Source organism: Platalea leucorodia (genome assembly GCF_965183815.1).
Source record: "Platalea leucorodia genome assembly, chromosome: 2".
Lineage (NCBI taxonomy): Eukaryota > Metazoa > Chordata > Aves > Pelecaniformes > Threskiornithidae > Platalea > Platalea leucorodia.
The window spans coordinates 68,771,517-68,791,663 of NC_138824.1; positions in this window are offsets into that span (position 1 = coordinate 68,771,517).

The window sequence follows — 20,147 nt, forward strand, 5'->3', positions numbered from 1 at the left end:
ATCACCACTGGTTTTTGTTTCCAGGAAAAAGGAACGCTGTTTTTATGATCATCCATTCATTTGGTATCAAGCACATTTCACACATGAGTTAACTGGAGACCTGCAGTTGATATATTCTGTGGTAAGAAGAAGGGCTTTGTATGGCTGATGGTAGAAGCAGAGATGCAGAGGAAAAGGTTGCAGTTCAGTGTAACTGAATATAATATCATTGGGGTTTTTTAGCTTTCCCTTCATGAAAAGATTCTTTATTCAGTGACGCATTGTCTCATAGAACAAAAGGGTTTGTAGTACTTTTTGGTTTTGCAGTTCAAAGCAGATAACATCTTCAGCCATATTTTGCTAAGCATAAAAACATTTGTAATTGCTTTCCACTAACCTGCCCAGCAAACTACCAGTAGCTTATTTTTGTATATTTACACACTTGAAAACATTTTATTTTTTTCAAGTAACAGATGTGTGCAAAAAAATTACCAGCAACAGAGAGCAGAAAGGAAACTGTGATGGCAAAGGACATGGTGGCAGCTCAAAAATAGTATTCATGGTACACGGCAGCACCAAATCACATCACCCAGGGGAGCTTCCTGACTTCTCATTGCAGGGGGGTTGGACTAGATGACCTTTAAAGGTCCCTTCCAACCCAAACCATTCTATAAGTCTGTGATTCTCTCCAGGGAGACACAAAGTCTTTTTGAGGAGAAAAGGAGTGTTGCTGCCACACCACGCAGTAAGGGACACCAAGGTCTCCCGTATCTTCTGTGTCCTGGAGACAGGAGTAGAGTCGGAGCAGGTCTGTAGCCTCACGTTTCTCTATGTCTCCTGGAAAAAAGCTAGCACCCAAAAGGATGGAAGATGATAACAAATTCGGGGTTCATTGTTTGTGGCTTTGACTGATGCACAGAGTTAGGAAGTGATACAGCCCGACAAGGATGATTAGCTATTGCCTGCCCGGCAGCAGTTGCATCAGCTTTTTGGAGGACAGAGTCCAGCTCCCTCACAGGTTGCCATTAAAAATGCCCCCAGTCTCTGTTTCAATGAAACAAACCTGTATTTCTCTCAGGTTGGTGTGTGGGTCCCTTCTCTGCTCCCAGTTATGTCCAAGCTGACCTGTGGTGCTTTCTGTTGAGAGACTCACTGCTACGGCTCAGCTCCCAAAAAGCTGACTAGCACGGAGATTCTCCCTGTGCCATGCCTTCTGTATCAGCATACGAAATGTCACACCCTCAAGGGCCCCTGTCAGCACTTACCTCCTGACAATCTTACTCCAGGGCTATTGGTGGCCAGGAGATGCCTAGGAGGGCCACATGGCCTTTTCCTGAGCTGTCACTCAGCTAAGGATGATCCTGCATCCCACAGTGTTCAAACACCCATCTTTACCTTATGCATGCCATCCAGCTATTGTGTATCTTAGGTACCTGTCACCTCAGTATCTAAATCCCAAAGGAACAACTTAAGCAGCTGAGGGGAAGCTGGAACTGGGGGCAGATTTCAGTGGAAGCTACTCATCTAACCTGCCGAGGTATATATATCTAAGTACTTGAATAGCTTAAAGGACCTCGGCTTAAGTGCTGATATGACTGTTGAGAATGGCTCCTACGTCACTTACGCTTTATTGAAAAAAATGAAGTGTTAAATACAGAGAAGCTTTGGAAATGCTGCAAATATATATATAGCTGCACAGGCTCCTCTGAGCAACAGCAAGTTATACCAGCTAGTATAGCTGCTCACATGTCTGCAAGTATGAACAGATCAAGAGGCCCAATAATCCAGATTCCTAAAACCCCACTGGAAAAATATTCTAAGCGATAGGAGCTAACATTATGACAATGGGAATTTACTCTTGAAGAGTCCACTACATTGCAGGTAGATTAGCGGGCAGCTGGATTCGCCCTGTCCGTTAAGATCTAATAGGACATTCTGTTTCTTAAATAGGTCAAACTTTATAAATCTGGTCTTCAACATGGTCTTGGGAAGTGTTCTGTGTGGGCAAACTCCGCTACAGTTGAAATGCAGGGCTATGCTTGTGCTTCTCGGAAAGTGAGCTGCAGCACGGAGAAGGGTAAGCTCTGCTTTTTGCCATTTGCCTCCTGTCCGCTTGCAGTCCAGCTGACTGCCGTGCAGGCAGGCTCTCCGGCACACCCAGGCATCCACAGGAATATGGCTTTCCATATGATCTGAAGCGCCACGCAGCAGCCATGCCTGCAAGCCTACAGTTGGCACAGCGGACAAGGCTGATCTTGAGGACAGACTTTGGCAGGCAGGAGAGACATCCCCTCGAGGGAAACTCCATGTGTTTCATTGAGAAGGGAGCTGGCAAACACGCCTTTTACACGGTCCCGCTATTGCCATTTACAGTTTGTGAGCAGTGAGGGTCAGACTGCCTGCCCATGGTGTACCTGCAGCTGTAAAACATCAGATCTTCTTTGTTATTTTTCTGTCTGTGTCTTATGTTTGTGCTGCGTGAATCCGCTGTTCATGCCTGAAGAAGAACCCTTGCTGGTGGTACCAGGATTGAAAGGAGTCCCCCGCCTGTCCTCCAGCTGACGGAGCTGGAAACCTCCACTTGCAACTCCCTCTGTTTTGCACTCAAGTGAAGCAGCTAAATCTTGTGCCTCATCCTCAAAGTGCCTGGCAGTTCTGCTAGCTCTGGAAACAGCATCACTGATAATTAAAAAAGGAAGAAAGGGGGGAAGAAAAGAATGAGCAAATGAAATGAGCAATGTCCAAAGCAAATAAAGAAAGTAATGGCATAAGGGGAGACAGCGGGTGAGCTCCCCTGCCCTGCTCTGCTCAGGGCCTCGTCCATCCTCCCACTGCCATGGACTGGCATGGCGACGTGATGGGGAGACAGCCACGTTTCGGGTCTAATATACATCCTCCATCCTCCCCATCACAGCTGCATCTGGCCCTGCGGTGGGTTATCCTCTCCCTCCAAATGTTCAAGTCATTATCAGTTTGACAAATCCAATATATATAGAAAGATCTCCAGGCAAAATCTGTATTTCCAGAAAACGAGATTCCTATACCATCTGCAGCTAATTGTTTCATACCATATTCGTCTCAGTCCTGCTGAGCCCACTCTAGGCCTGCTGAGCCCATCACTTACCCTGGTTTTACACTGGAGGAGCTCCACTGTCTTCAGTGGATTAATGCGATTAACACTTCTGTGTGCAAGAGCAGAATCCAGGGATGAAGGAGCATCCACCGCCGCCGCAGATCGCCCTCGTCATCACCCTAACGGTGATGGGGACACGCTTTGGCGGCGAGCGATGAGTCTGGTTTTCAGGGGAGAGGGAGGGAAGGCAGCCAGCTAAAACTCAGGTTGTGGTGAGGAGGGGAGAGAGGTGTTGCTGCCTCGGAAATCAGATCCAAACCATGGGGCAGGGAGATGCCCGCTGCAAAGGGCTGCGGCAATGGCCCCATGCTCCCCTCTCGCCTAGAGTGATTGGCAGCATTTCCCCTCATTCAAAATTAGAGAAAACAACAGAGCTCAGCAGTAATCTCGATTCTAGAGCCTTGTTGAAACTCTAGACACACATATCTGACAGATACAACAGAGATTAATGAGCCATGACCAGAAGTTTGATTTTTCTGTCAAGTGCTCCCATCCGTTTTTAATAAACAGAGGAACAACATAAACTCCAGCGCCTGCTCTCCGTTGTTTAAACCGGGCAGGTTGCTTTTGGTACCATGTGTATCTGAGCTGAGTTATGACTCCAAACTACTGAAAAATGCTGGGGTTTTGTTGGGGGTTTTTTTTGCCCTGTTGACCCTTTTGTGGCTACTCTTGTGATGAGCTTTGCTCTTTGCATATTGTTTCTTTTCTCTTTAGCATAGACCGTCTGGTGTTTTACCACTGGAAACTGTCAAGTGTAATATCACGTTTACAGCTAAATGAGTTCAATTTAGTGTCATTGGTGTATTAGCTGGAGCACATAAGTGCCTGAAAAGCCCACTGCTTTGTTTTAAACAGCGCTCCGCTTTATTTTTTATGAGGTTTTGGAACATGGCTTCCTCATCCCTTCCAAGTACGACGGGCTGAGCCAGCTAGAGCGGAGGCCGAGGAACGCGTCGTAGTCTCTTCATGCTTCTGGTTACTTACATTACGATCAGGCATTGCTCTCATAAAATAATAATCAGTACATAGACATCTGAATTTGTCAGGAATTTGTGGTAAAGCAGTCCCGAAGGATTTTATGCCACAGAAATGTGTTTGAGAATTCCTCTATTTTTATTTCTCACAAAGTGTGATGGAAGCCACAAACAAAAGAAAAGACTATCAGAGAATGGTTTATACCCTGAGGTATTTATGGGAGGGGAAAAAAGAGAGGGAGAGAGTGCTGCCATAAATCTAACTGGCCACAGAATGTCACTCTTGCTCCATGCAAATAAAGCTGAAAGGAAATTTACCTGGTAATATAAAACCTGAGTCTTAAGGAAGGCAGCTCAGGGCAGCTCTCGCCTACAGAGAGCTGAAGCCGGCTCTGCAGGCCTGTCCGAGTGGGTACGCACACCCGCTCCCACAGGGCACCAGTGACATGCCTGAACAAAACACCTTTGCAAACGGCCGGAGCTCTGATCCGGGTCTGCATCCAAAGTCAAATCCTGCAGATGACTCTTCTCTCGAAGGGTCTCGCCAATGGCTCTGGGCTGGGGCGCTTTGAGGGGGAAAACCCCTGGATCCTAATAACCCTCCCCACGCTGAGAGAGGCATGCACAGAAAATCCCAGCCTGTGCTTAGGGCACTTCAGTCCCCCTGCTGAAAACACCTGATTTTCAGTAGGATTCTGGCTGTGAGTGAGGTCCTTTCTGAGATGCAGGATCAGGGCCATGGAGAAACAGGCTAGACCATGTTATTTCAAGGAAAAGCTGCTCTTGAATAGAAAGCACTCTCAGTTTCAAAACATGAAATAAAAGCTGCCCTGAAATTGAAATTGTCCTTGACTTGATGCCGCCTACAACTGAAATTGCCACTAAATTTAACAGACCGATGCTTAGCATTTAATTGCCCCTGAAAAGAAGTCACCGTCAGGAAGGCACAGTATCAAAAAACAAATCTTTTGTTTTTTAGTGAGAGCTTTGTTTCAAGTAGCAGGTACCTGCTTCTCCAAGCTGCGACCTTGACCGGACTAGGACGCCGAGGTCACCCCCCGTGCGAGGGAGGGACCCCACCACGGTGCCACCTCCATGTAGAGGGGGAAGGCACCAGCTTCAGGGCACCTTCGCGTTTCTCCTTTGGGAAAAAAGCTTTCCCTGGGGTCCGAAATGAGACTGGAGAAGCAGAGCACAGATTATCTGCTGGCCCCCAGGGGTGGAGAGGGCTGGGGCTGAAGGACTGAGATCCCCCCCGTTCTGGCTTGGTGAAGCTTCTCTGGAGAAGATACGAGAGCTTGCGTGATCTGTCTGTGGTCTGCTGAAAACACATTTTTACAGATCAGCAGAGGTAGAAGAAAATGCTTTTCTGTTTTTGCATAACTGCAAGAACTTTTCCTGTCTCAGATCAGCCTCAAAAGTGCAAATCTTGAAAAAAAAAAGGGGGATATAAAGAATAAAATACAAAAAATTAGATGGGATCAAAAAGAAGTTAGTTCTGAAATGCTGGTCTTTGGTAAGCTTTGAAATGTTTTGACTTAAGGGGTTTTTTTTCAATGTTTTTGGTGTAAATTTACTTAGATTTCAAAACAGAAGCTTACTTTCAGTCTAAAAATTACATCTTTTCTTTTGAAACTATAGAAAGAGGATATTGTGATCATTTTAAAAAATATTTTCCAATTGTATTTGAATATGGCATATTCATAAAAAAATCCCCTCTCCTCCTTAAGGCTTTGATTTTGACAAATCCACATTTTCCAGTGAAAAACATTTCCCAGAACACTTCCCAATTTTCTCTAATATTTACATCTGTTCTTCTCTGAGAACGTGTCACAGCTGTAGATCAACAGGAATCGCACAGAACACGGTTGATTTATGGTCAAAGTAATATTTCTAAATCAACTTGCATTTAAGAGTAGTGAATAGTACATGTCCATATACCAGCAATGTATCATAAGGATTTTGTGCTGCTTTTATATTTTTTACATTTCTTTTGCATAATTATACATGATTCATGTGTAATTGTAATTTTTACAATTATTTTACATAATTACATGTTATTAGAGCTGAAATTCGGGCAGAGTTAAAGACTGTGAGCCAGATCCTCAATGTTTCAGGCACCCACCCTGACGGCATCATCTGTCTCTGGAGCTGGGCAAATTGGACCGAAAGGGACTACTGTCCTCCGAAATTAGGACAGCCCCATAGTAATACATGGCTGCGAAGTGGCAAGGAAAAGGAAAACTGTTTGTCTCTGCCACTTTTATCCTTAGACCCAGCGTTGGGCTTGTATCGCCTGATCCCGGTTAGACATGGAGCTCCCAGGGAGTCGAAAGGAAATTCGTGGGAAGCTGTGCACCACTCTCCCGTGTCTGTCCCCGCTCTGCCTTCCTCTCTGGCCCCCAAACCACAGGCACTTGGATGCAAGGCAAACCTACCACGGGGCTGCTGTTTAGTCCCGGAATATTGATTCTTCTGGCAAAAAAATCAAATTTTCCATGCACTTCGTAAATAAGGGGAGGAAGGGTCTCGCACGCAGCAACCACGGGGTGTTTAATTCACCTTCACCAGGCGGCTCTGGCATTTTCTTTATAAGAGCGGTTGCTTAGTGCTCACTGCCCTCTGTGAAGGTGAACATTAGTAACAAGTTTAGCTCCTGGGCTTCACCAGCGCGCGTTTTTTGGCTGGCTTTCTGCTCCTCAGAGCTCTGTCAGCTGAGGCGCGCGGGGTGGGTGCATGCCTTGCTTCCCCGGCCGGATTATCCCTCATCCCCTCTGCATTTTAAGAGATTTGGTGGGCCCGTTAACAGCTTCTACCTGTTTTAAGACCTGTGACAGGAGGCTGAATGGCTCGCTTCATGCGGCCCCGTTCGCCCGCTGCTCCTGCGAGCGGTGTTGACATGATTTATGTAAATCATAAAACGTGGCGGGGTGACCTCACGAGTGTCCAGCTCTGCTCACGCACGTCTCCAGGCAGAAGGGCTAGTATTTATAAACAGTGGTATATTCACGTCTCGGTAACCTGCTTTATTTACACTGCTCGCGCAGGGCCGCAACTGCACAAATGAAATATTATTCCCCACCATGTGCGTTTCATTTTTCTGTCGGCTGTGTGTTTTCTTTCATGCATTGCCCTCACTGTCGGTGAACTTGTCGGCAGCTCTCCCCAGCACGGGGCTGGGGAGAGGGGAAGGGGGGAGAGTTACATTTGCTGCCATTTCCAGGGCAGCGCGGTGGCAAACGAGCGCGGGACCCCCGGCCGGCAGACTAGCGAAGCCCGCGTTGGGGCTGCAAGCTGCGCCCCGGTTTCCGCAGGCTGGAAGGGAGCGAGCCGGTCCCCCCGTGTTAACAACTGGTCGGGCGGCCGCGACACAGCCCTTCCTCACAGCCGAACCCCCTGCCTTTGCTGATGGTGCCCCAGCCCATTGCATCCTCCGCTGGCTGTGCCGCCGCTGGTGGGACGCTAGCTCCTGGGAGCTGCCGGTCTCGGCTGTGCTTTGATGAGGGCAGCCGAGAGTTAGTCGAGCCATAACTGGGCTTCTCAGGCATCTGGATATGGCTGAACCAGCTGGAATTTTCTAGCAAAGTCATCTTTTCGCAGTCGTTTTTAAGGAGATCTTTTTACTGCAGCCTCCAAAGAGTTCGTTTCTGGCTCATGAATTAAGAGAAAAATGTTTTCTCTCCCAAAATAATCACAGTAATGAACTCAACAATAAACGCTGCTTATCACCCTTCTGGTTTTTGGTTTTTGGTTTTTTTTTTCATGTTTTCTTTTTGCCACTAATTTAAAAAAGGGAAGGAAGGTTTAATGCTTTTTAAAATATCATGTTTAAAGTTGTGTCCGGTTCATTATCTTGCCAGCTTCTGCTGTTTTGAAAATGTCTTTTTTTTCTTTTTTCCTTTTTTTTATTTTCACATTGAGATGTTTATGATAAATATCAGCTTATGAACAAGTCAAGAAAATCAATAGCTGGAACTCCGTCAATCTCGAAAGGCTGTGTGCGTTTCAAAATGAACTCCGTGGCCTGAAGCTCCAGAGGAGAAAGAGCTCTCTATTACCTTTACTGATGGAAAGGGAAAAGTATCTCATAAAAAAGCTCCGTTTCTGTAAACTGCATATGCATGACTCCTCTCGCGGCACTTGAATGACACCTAAATCATGGGACCCCAGAGTGCTCACCAGCTTCTGGATTCAGATGCACATTCCAGCCACATCCTGGCCATGTGCAGGGATGGGACCTGTGTCTAAAATGGATCCTCCTTCTCCTGTCCCGTACCATGGTTTCCACGGGAAGAAAACACCCGTGTCTGGACAGGGAGGGGACAGTCAGCGCTGTGAAACATGGTGGAGGCAGGGAACGTCTCTCCGGTGTCCCTTAGAAACCAGAGCGGGGCCAGAGCTAAGGAAGAATCAGGATTTGGGCAGTCACTTTTTTGCTGGGTACCCCAGGAAAGTTCAGCTGCCAGCCTGGGGTCGCGGGCTGTGGCACAGGGGAGCAGCTCCGCTGGGGCCAGCAGCCACATCTGGAAGCAGACATTTGGCTTGCGGCTGCAGCCCATGTGTCAGGTTTGGTGTGTGTCTGGAAAAGTGTGCTGCGAGGACCATCACCCCCGGGACTGGGGCGGGGAGAGCGGGAAGAGCCAGATGACTGAAAAAACTTGCTAAGGGAAAGTACTTTTCTCTTTATGTGCTTGCATATCCTTTTACCTGGCCTCCCAGGTTCACAGCTGCATTTGCTTTCCCCTCATAAAGATTTCCTTTTTTTTTTGGTTGTTATTCCCAGAATGTGGGGGGGGGGGGAATTTCTGTTTGTTAAAGGCATTCGGCAAGGCTGTGGTAAGCCTCCCTGGTTTGCTGGTTGGGATCACAAGGTAATTTAGTTATTTGTCAAAACGCACTTGTTGAAACCTGGGCGCTTTTGCATTTCCCCGTCTTTCAGAAGGCTTTTAGGCAGGGTCTGATTCTGCCCACCCTTCCTCTTAGCAAACAGCACTTTTTTCCTAGCAGCAGTGGGATTGCCTATGCCCAGCCTGCATAAATAGAGGCAGCAGAATCTGGCTTCAGGAAATTTTCAATATTCTTGAAGTACATAATAAATTATTTCAGAAATCTAAATGACACTGAAATGAAAAATTGCCCCGTTGAACCAAAGGGAAATTTGGCTGGGGAAACCCCACATTTAGTATTTGATATTTTGAAAAATATCAATATTCTCTTCAGTTACTAGTTGAGAAACTGAGACCACATTGTAATTCTTACAAGATGGATTTCCTGCTCTCACTCAAGGGGTTTTCCCCGTAAAGTTTGGTAGGAAGTGTGTTGAGCCTCATTAACTCTCATCTTGTTGCTGAAACAGCGCTGGAAACTGTTGGAGCTGTGTATTAGGCAAAGCTACCTTGGCTGCGTGGACAGCAGTGAGGAGTTGCTGCGAGGCGAGGTGAACCAAGATATGGCGAAAAGCAAAAGCAAATCGAATACGACTGCAGAAGGAAGTTTGTCTCCGGCAACACGTACTGTATCCCATCGTTCTTATGTGACAGTACCTAATGTCAGATTTCCTTTCCAAAATCAGGCAGGATTGGGATGGGAACTAAGGAGCCCATTTCAGAGCGCTATCCTTTGAGATAGCTCCACCTTTATTCCTGTTATATTTAATTGACTGTCCACAAAATCTCCATAATGTCTCTATAGATCTCAGAAAAAAATAGTTTGCTTTTGCTCTCTCCATCATCCATTTTACCCTGGCACTGTTCTATCATTTACAGAGGGGTGCGGGAGAGGAGAGCTAGAGACTTTGCATTTGATTTTTCACACACTGTACATAGTCTTCCTTTATCCCTACTCCAGTCTAGCTCTCAGGGAAACAATTAGAGAGTCGCCTTGAGGATCTGGCTCTGAAAACACTTCAGCACCTTCTGAAGAGAAGACAACAGCAGCCAGCAGTGCTCAGGATACACAGGACTAGCCTGGGATCTTGTGCACATTCTGCCGGTTTTGTTCCCTGGCTGAGGGCTGGGATAGCCCACGTACATGACTCCAGATGCTAGCAATACAGAGTACATTGAAAACAGAGCTGGGCCAAAATGTTCTCTTTGGACTTGTTCGGGAGTATGGGAAAGTACAGACTGAGATTCAGGGTGTAAACTTTCCCAATGGAAACACTGATACAGTCAGTGCAATTTCTAGGCGGAAGGACAAGACTGGGGGAAACCTGTTCCCCTCCAGCGTATCTGCTGCATGATGTGAGCAGCGACGCTTCCTAACCCGGCATCAGAAATTCTGCCTAGGATGCCGCGTACGTTATATCACTCAAAGGAGAATAACACGGTATTGATGTCCAACTATGCGGGCCTTAACCTTTTAGCCCCGAGGGACCGCTGGGAGTTTTGTCTGAAGAGCACCCGTAGGGTCAGGGCACAAATTTGCAGGTGCAAAATAGCATTTGCAACTACAGATCACAAAGGTGCAAATGTCACGTTCTGGTCTTTTGCTCTGCCATCCACCAGGCTGCAGGCGGAAAGCTGGGCGCTGCGCAGAGCTCTGGGAAAACCTGTGATCCTAATTGTTTAATAACGTTCCAGTCAAAGGATATACGTCCTCCTGCTTCTGTGATGTGCACGTTCATTTTCTGGCTGGGCTCGGACACCGCCTCTTTGTGACAGTTTCTCGAGTCGCGCCTTCAGAATCTGCGTGTGGCTTCTCTTTCTTTTTGCATCCAGCCTAGAGATTCTACAACCCCCCCACTGAGGTGGACAGATTATTTTAGATCACACTGACACCTGCATTCTTTTACCTTTCTCTGTTCCCAAAGAGCTGTAATATTTACCAACGAGAATCTCTTCTCAATCTAATCCAATTTGCATGAATATCACATGAGGCTACCTCCTGCAAGAGGCAGCCTTAAGATCTAATGCGTGGTTTTGTGCTTACCATCTTCCTTCCCTTGTCCTTATTTCGCCTTCCAAGGGGCTGTCTGTGCGAGAAGAGCGAAAAGACACAGGCCGTGGAGTGCAGACCTGTCTGAATTAACGGTGAGTACAGCTGAATATTCGCTGTCGGGAGAGCATGCAGTACAGTGATTGCATTTATTAAACATGTCAGGGTAATTTCCAAACTCCGGCACTGCCACAGCGCTGTGAGAGAAGGCTTGTATTGCTGTACGAGTCCAGCTTGTCTGCCAACATGTCTACCCGTTCTGCAGGTGTATGAGTTACAGCCCAAGGCAAAACTATCCCTGCCTTCCCCAAAGATCTCATGGTGCTTCTGCGGGCCAGATGGTTCCAATTTGAGGCCTACGCTCGGTGATGTAGCTGTATTGAGTTTCTTCCCTGAAACCAACAAAACCTGCTTTAGCATTTTGCTTGGATTAAAATATTTGTCCCTTTTTTCACAGGGCAGAAGAGGGACTCCTGAAGCCACTGAAGGAAGGAAATCATTACAGGGTTCTACAGAAGTAGGTCATGTGCTACAGCTGCTCATAGTTTAAGAGGAAGAAACATGGGACCTCAAACATGGAACATGACTCCTTCAAAATGCTTGAGAGCAACCCAAGAAAAACATCCTCAGAGGCTTATTTAATAAACATTATCTATAATAGTCTCAATGTGTGCTCATGTTTCCTTAGGAGTTTGCACCTACTTCCCAGAGCTAACAAGATTCCAAAATAGAGCGCAGAATAATTTAATGAAAAGGATTTAATAGTTTGTGTTAAAGCTAATATGGTCCATTAGGAGCTGTCATTTTATAAACAATGAAGATATGTTACCCTCTCTGTTGCCGTAAAGCCATTCCAAGCAAGGTTTGTAAACAGTCAGTAATGATCTATAGAACATGCACAAAAGACAATTAGAGCCACATTTGAAAAATGTGCTTTCCCTCCCATTTGATTTCTTTTTAAGTAAACCTAAGAGGAGCATATATGTATGTAAATGGATAAATGCATAGCTTAAAGACCACATATATATATATATATATGCGTGTGTGTGTATATATATGTATGCATATGTGGATTTCATTAGCAATCATACAATGTTCATTATCTTAAAAGCACTGCTATTTCCACAGTCAAAAAATGCCTAAAGTGAACTGTTAAATCAACTGAAAAGTTTTTAATTATAATCAAAGTGTCACTTCACTGCAGTTTTTTTTTTTTTCCCAGCAAACTAACATTTTTGTGAAGACTCAACCTGCTTTCTTTAACAACTGTGAACACAAAAGATTATGGACCAAAATAGTGCCAATTTCAATGCGCAGAGTTTAGTTCTTCACAATGAGACTTAATGTAACCATAAAACACGTACACGAGTTAAAAAAGGCCGTGGGGCTCCTTTTGCTGGGTGCTGTTTTCCACCGGTGTGATCCCAGAAGATGGCAATGCTGTGGGGCTGGGAAGAGGCATTGCAAGGGGCACAGACCAACCCCAACATCCCTCTCACCTGTGTGCCTGCCCCGTGTGAAAATGGTGCCACTGCTGCCTGCTGGCCCCTTTTTCCAAGCTGTCTTCTGGAAGACGTCTTGGTGAGCTGGGGGAGAAAGGAGGGATGGCCACCAGTGGCCCATGTGCCCCAGCCGTGCTTCAGTGCCAGCATGCCCCCCCGAGAGCTCCTGGGACAGCCACAGCTTAACGCACTCTGAGAAAGAGAGGGACAGAAGAGCTGCCCAGCCCATGTCGTGTGTCGTCCCCCCCCCCCCACCCCGCCCCGTTTTTTGGAAGCCAGGCAAGAATGAAGTATGAGAGAAATCAGACCTAACGACTACAGGGGAGTTACTTCTGGTGTACAGTGAGGTAAGTGTTTGGAAAATCAGGTCCATAAAGTGCCTTTATTCCTTATTACTACATGATCTAGAAGCAGATGGAATAGTCAAAAGATGACTAACTTGGTAAAAGAAAATGGATACAACCTTATTATTTATGAAGTGAACTCCTCATTAAAAATGGGCAGCTTTTTCAAACAGCATTTAGATTCTTACTCAAGAAAACAAGCAAGAAAGAAACTTCAGACTGAGGTCACTCTGTTACCTATTTACCTTATAAAGATTTATCTGAGCTACTTCTGTGAGGTTTGTGCAGTGTCTTAGGATTGCCAGGTGCTCGAAAGCCAGGTATATGAAAATCCTGCTAAAAAGCTGAGCAGAGGCATGTATAAAGAAATAGAATCAAATCTGGGTAAGCAGTTGCAGCGAGTGTTAAACAGTCTTTTTGGAAGGTTTGATTATTCAGCGTATTTTGCTGCTTCTTTTTATAAATGGTCTGTCATTATTTGAACACAGGGCTGGGCTGAGATCAAACATTGAACAAGACAAGAGATTCTACTTGAAATCCCATATAAATCGTAAGGAGAATGAGGCAATATTATCTCTTTCTTCACATGACAGCAACACCAAAAAATTACAGGGAAAAAAAACCACAAATGTGCTGTTTGGGTATTCCCTTCTTTCCTATAGCATGTTTAATTTCTCAGGTGAATAAGAAAGGAAACAATTTTGCATCTATATTCTCAACTACTGTCAATGGATTTCATTGAAATTACTATTACTGATTTACAGCACTGCCTTGGCTGGCTTCATGATAGCACGCCTAAGAGACTCAACCCAGTTTCCTTGTTGGTCAATGGACATTTTTTAGATATTTTTAATGGGAACTGCACTGAGTCTGATCTAGCATTAAAGCCATGTCTAAGATTATTCCAATCTGCTGTTCAAGTGCTAGGGAAAACTGAAAAGAATTCATAAACTGCCCTAAACAGGAGAGACATTCATGGCATGGAAGTACTTCGGCAGCTTACGCTGTCATTGTCACAGGCATAAAAGCACAAATCAGTTGTTTTCTAATAGGAGACATCCCAATAAAACTGATGCCAATGGACAAAGGTAGAGCCCAGTAGAAGAAGCTGAGCGGACATGTGAAGTCTGAGGACGCATCTGAGCACCTCGCATTCTGGGATTCGTCTAACTAAACAGAGATGTTTCCATCCGAGATGTTTACATCACTTAAGGCTCCCTTTGAAGTCAACACAGAAAAAGAGGCATTTCTAGGAGGTACCTATTCGTTACCTCCTAGGGCTGACCAGATCTATATTTGACCAGATGAATTCATTCTTCAAAACACCTATTTCCCTCTATTGACGCTGAAGGGATCCAAGGAATCTTCCTCGGGTGTCGAGGTATGCAGGACAAATGTCTGAAGCTAAGGACTGGAGGAGCCCACCCCACAGTCTACAGAACTACTCTTGCAATTCAGACAAAGGGTACAGAAGCATACTGCGCTGCTTCACATCCTTTGAGGTGGGGAACATCTAGATTTTACCAGTCCTGAGTTTCTGTCGTACCGTTGTTACTGGTCTTGAGCCAGACAGATGGACTTGTTTTAAGATTACTGGTATTTGCAGTATATTTGCAGTATATTGCAGTATTTATGTCTTTGACTTGGTGAGCACAGAGCCAGTCTCATAGTTTCAAAGGTAATTAAAAAATTTCCTGCTACCTGATGGTTTTTAAATGAAAATTATTAAGAAAGAGATAATTTTAGTTTTTTACCCAAATGGATATGTTTCTAATGTTTACTTACTTTTGAAAATTTCCCTACGGCTGGAGAGGATTGAAAGAGGGGATGCAGGGTGGGAAAAGAGATTCCCGTGTTAGCATTTGCTTTGCTTTCAAGGAAAATTTCAGTGCTTTAGACTTCTTCCTTCCCACATAAAAGAAGAGAAAACAAAATATTGGTGCCAGGGACAGGTGCCTCTAATGTATTCTTGTCAGACATGCTGGGAACAGGAGAGCTCTATTTTTGAAATACTACTGTTAGCTACATTACGTGGAGGTCTTGTTAGCGGTAAGCAGCAAATTGGTGTTTAGCGATGCAGGTGACAGCACTTATTAATTTGGGGGAAAAGGAAAGAAATCTCCAAATTCTCAGGGAGACAGGCATAGTCTTGTGTGTCAATACGAGGAATTTATGCAAGCATCCTCTCATTCTAATGAAGTAGAAAAAGCAGTACTGCGGAGATCATAGTAAAATAACAGCTTATGCCCTGATTCGGGAAACGTGTACTTAAGCCATCTTTATGCAGGACAGCACTTAATCCTCTGCTTAACTTTGATTTACATGGGTGCTTATGTGGTATCGTGGGTAGGGATGACTAAAGACTGGGATGAGCAGTGCCTCAATTAATACCAAACTCAGCTCTGCATTCATCTAGTAATAATAATAACAATAATGGTAAGGACAATAAATTGTGGTTAGGTAGCTACTTTTGTTTCAATAGATCAAGTAATAAGCTGTACGAACACTAATGGTTTAAGGTTCCCTGCATTCCTGAGTTGGGAGGAGGCTTGGTCATTCTTCTATGGTGGCAGAGCCGCTGAAGATGGCCGGTGTGAGCATCACACCACTGTGGTGTCTGAGATGAAGCGAGCAATGAGCTGGTCAGCCTTCTTGGCCTTCAGCAGCTGATTCCCGGTACGCTCACTAGGCAGTCTGAACAAACCGCAAGAAGTGAAAGGTCCTGTCCACAAAGACAGTCTGTGGCACAATGCAGAAATATTGGGGGGTCCTGAGCACCCCAGGCCATCGTGCAGTCACAAGAGCATCCTTTCCATTGTCATCATCTAATACCATACAAAGGGAAATTTAATTTAATTTACTGTCTTCATTTGAAACAAAAGCATTGAAATTTGCATCACCAGTGCAAATTTTTTCTGTTAAAACAAACCGATTTGGAAAGAATAGAAGCATGAGATATGTCTGGTTTCTTGTCTGGGTTACACTCCAAAGTTTGATGATCACACCCAGATGACTAAAATAATGAAGGTGATAGATTAGTGTATTGATGCATAATCACTGTCTAGCCTGCAAAGCTTACGAGCTGCGTGATTTTGAGAACAATTACTTGTAATTAAAGCAACGCTGCTCCCCCCCTCAAAGAAATATTTTGTGGATAACACCAATTAATTACATTTTTCAATGAGAATAGCTCTTAAATGCCTGTGCTGCTATTTATTTCTGACCACATTCAGAATTCTGAAGAGATATGAATTATGCATTGTTTAGCAGTATTATTTTGGGTTTGGGATTGTAAAAAATACCTCCCCCTTTTTTGATAGCATCTCTTGAATGAATTAAAAGCTAACCACTTCCACAGGGTGAGGATATGAACTGACTCTCATAATGATGAAAGGGAGTTTTTAGCCAGACAAACATTGTCTGATGAAGTCAATATATCTATCCAGCTTAACTATCTGTTTATTTGTCTCTTTTTTATTTTCCACACCCCTCAGAGAGAGATTTGGTGAAACTAAAAGGCAACCTCATGCCCTGGAAAGAAGTCTACCATTGTGCTAACTACATGTTACTACATTTGCTTTTAAAAAGCCAGAACATGTCTTTTTTCAGTCTAAAACAGAGTGTAGGTTTTCCTTCCACTGAAGTTGCAGTATAGGGTTATAGCTGATCTCAATATTAGAATATCGCTGTGAAAAGGGTTCTTTCTTGCAGTAGTCTAGCTCTACATGTTTGAGCTATTAATTTAAACATGAATTAAAAACTGAGCTTGGCATCTGAATCCTGACTTAGTATTTGAAACCTCACATAGACTTGAAAAAGTTGTATGAAACAAAAGAGGGTAGGAACCATCCATGGTTTGTTTTTTTTCTAAAATTGCAGCTTTATCTCACTGATTGTGCAAAAATAAACTCTACAGTTCATCTCTAAGTGAAATAAAATACAAAGCCTGAGCTTTATTCTAGGAGATGTTGTGCGTATGCAAATCCTATTAAATCTTTGCCACCCCTTCTCCCCTTCCCTAGTTACCAATGAAGCCTCTGAAAAATTGGTTTTGGTAACCACATCTATCTGACACCTTTTCTTCTGGCAGCTGTGGTTCCCGGGAGAGATGGATAGGTCTCACTCTCTTTTCTGCTTCAAAACAGTGAGTTCTCACTTCCTAAAAATGGCCAGGCTTCTCCTGATCAATCTCTTCCCAGGTTTATATCACTGGCAGCCACATGAAGTGGTGTTTTCTCCCCAGAACCTATCTTCCGTGCGAACTGCCATCCCCATCTTGGTAAGTGCTCTGCAGAACGCAGCCACGGCAGCTGCCAAGAGAGGAGCAAGGACTGGACTCCTGCCTTCCCAGCTTGCTCCTGCCGCCCTGAAATTCTGGCTCCATCAACACAGGGAAAAGAGAAGCATCCTCTGAAAATGCCCGTGTACCCAACAGGCAGGTGAGCAGCTGTACCCAGAGAAAAGCATGTTTAATACATCATATATGTCACACGTGCCCTGGGAACAAAAAGCAAGACCAAATTTCCTTTAAAATCAGTCAGCACTCTCAGCAGAGAAACTTGTCCATATAATCACACACTCACTTGTGAGTGGTAAAGACTGAAATCATGGCCTTGATTCATTTGTGTTTTTCTGATCTGCCACACCGAGGCCTCTGCAGCAGCTCAGCCACCCAAGGAACAGCATGCTTTGGCACTCAGACTTTTCCATGACCCACAGAAACATTCTCCGTGTCTGTTTTGGCAGCTGGGCGTAACTCAATCTGCTACGGTATCCATGCTTAAACAATTCTACGAGTAAGCAAAACAGCTACTGTTTTCATCTTACCATGTTTTTCATAGTATCTGGATGTTGAAATAACACTGCCAAAAAATTGACATCTTCTGCTTTGACAGTGGTTGCTCCTGATCGTACACAGTCATACATGATCTCGGGCACAGCAAGGGGCCCAAGCCTCGGCTTTCTGACATGTCAATCAATCCTCAGCACCTACCAGGCACACGCACACACACGCGCGCTGCCGCTAGCCAGCAAGTTCAAGCACCTCGGCTTGAAAATAGCTGCAGCGACGCTGGAAAAGGAGGCATGTTTTCCAGAATGTTGCGAACTTGTGAAAACAATTCTGCAACTGAAACTGAGAATAGCCTTTGCAATCGCTACCCCTCTCAGGCAGCCAGCTCACTCTTGGGTGCTATAAATACACAGTAATAAACTGCACCAAGAAACCATGATACAGTAATGTTACAGTAAATTCTGGTGGAATTGCTTTTGAGGTGCACCAGCCTGTGAAAGAGGAAGAGAAATGGGAGACACTCGCGTGTTCGAGGGAACGAAGAGGAAATACCTTCGCAACCTCATTTCCCTACCTCTGAACACAGCTCTCCTGTACTTTGTCTGTAGCGTATGGTGCCCTGGCAGCCCATTCATGCATAGAAAGACTTGGCAGAACACATGGTTACCCTTACACTGAATTCTTTCGCCATGTGTGTTTAATATATCTCTGTGATCTGATTCAAGTAGAGCAGATTTTAATATCTCATTATACGGAGACCAATATGTCTTCATACACACAGTAATTATATTGTTTATTCTGATGTTAGAACACTGGATCTCTTGCTGAAAGTCAGAGGACTCACATACATTTTTCAGTCACTTAGACATAAGTGACTGCGCTGACATTCAAATTCTAAACAAATTGCTAATGAGCTTCCCCACTTCTTTTTTTTTCTCCCCAAAAGCAGATTTCTCAGCCTCCGAGAGAAACAGAATGGAAGAGCTTAAATGAGAAGACGCACGCACATGACTGCAGTCTAAGGAATAGAAGCCCATTTCTCAGCCAGTGTGAACTGCCAGAGCTGCGCTGGCTCCTTGGGGAGAGGGGAAAAGGCAAGAGAAGCAAGGGGATGGAAATACTTTAACCACACTTCAGATCTCTACCTTTCTATTTAGATTTTGTAATGAAGATTTATCTAAGTCTTAGCAAGTAAGTGTTTTCCCCTAATGGAAATACGGGCTGCAGTCAGTCGTTTCTTTCCTTTCTGTGCTCCACTACTTTTTTGTTTTGTAATAGCCTTTTTGTTTTGATAATATTAGTTGTACTTGTGATGCTACTTAATGTGTACTCTTTGGGGTTCCCAAACAATACAGAATCATAGAATCATTAAGGTTGGAAAGGACCTCTGAGATCATCGGGTCCAACCTGTTAAGCTAGCTGCCTGGTCCACCTCTAAACCATGTCCCTAATCACCACATCCACGCGTTTTCTGAATACTTCCAGGGGCTGTGATTGCACCACTTCCCTGGGCAGGCTGTTCCAATGCCTAACCACTCTCTCCATGGAGAATTTTTTCCTAGTATCTAATCTAAATCTCCCCTGGCACAACTTGAGCCCGTTTCCTCTTGTCCTATCGCTTTTTACTTGGCAGAAGAGACCGACCCCCACCTCACTACAACCTCCTTTCAGGTAGTTGTAGAGAGCGATAAGGTCACCCCTCAGCCTCCTCTTATCCGGGGGTCCTTTGGGATTGCAGGAAACGCTCTGAACATAGACATACATAGGATAGACTGGCAAGACAGACAACAGCTTATGTGACCAGAAGTGAATTTTGCAGTTTAAAGGACGTGCCTGTGACCATCATAGTGACTAGCACGGGAGCACCCTTTGAGCTACATCCCTTGGATGTGATCTGTGGTGCCCCACATGAGAGTACCCTCGTTTAAGCATGTGTGATGCCGTGGGCAGGCTGCAGGCATTCTGAGTGCTCAGCGCCCGGGCTCCACTCCCTCCACCACCACCTACGGGTATAACTACCCGTTTTAGCATTATCCTATAAAGATCTGTAGCCTTTGGGTCCTAATTGCTTGGCAGTCATCTTTTCTTCCTTTCCAGTACCTTGATACTTGAGGTCAGGCGTTGAAATGCCACTTGGGTGTCTGGGACCTGAGTGCTAGCAGCTGGCTTTCACTCCAGCTCCCAAACCATTTACTGTGGGGGTCTGTATTCACTCAGAGTTCACTGTGACATTCATACCCTTATTATTATCCTGTGTTAATTAAACTTCATATTGTTCTTAATTGTGTGCGTGGCCCCTGAGACGATGTGAAGACATTATTAAAAAGATAGAGTTTTATTTAGTGCAGAATTCAGCACTAAGAGAGACCTCACTTCACCTACCTGGGGAAAAAGCAGCAATAGAAGGGAAATAGCTGCTGGCACATTGGTCAAGAACAAAACCAGCGGGCAAGGCTAAAAGAGGCAAGACCAGAAGGGTGAGAA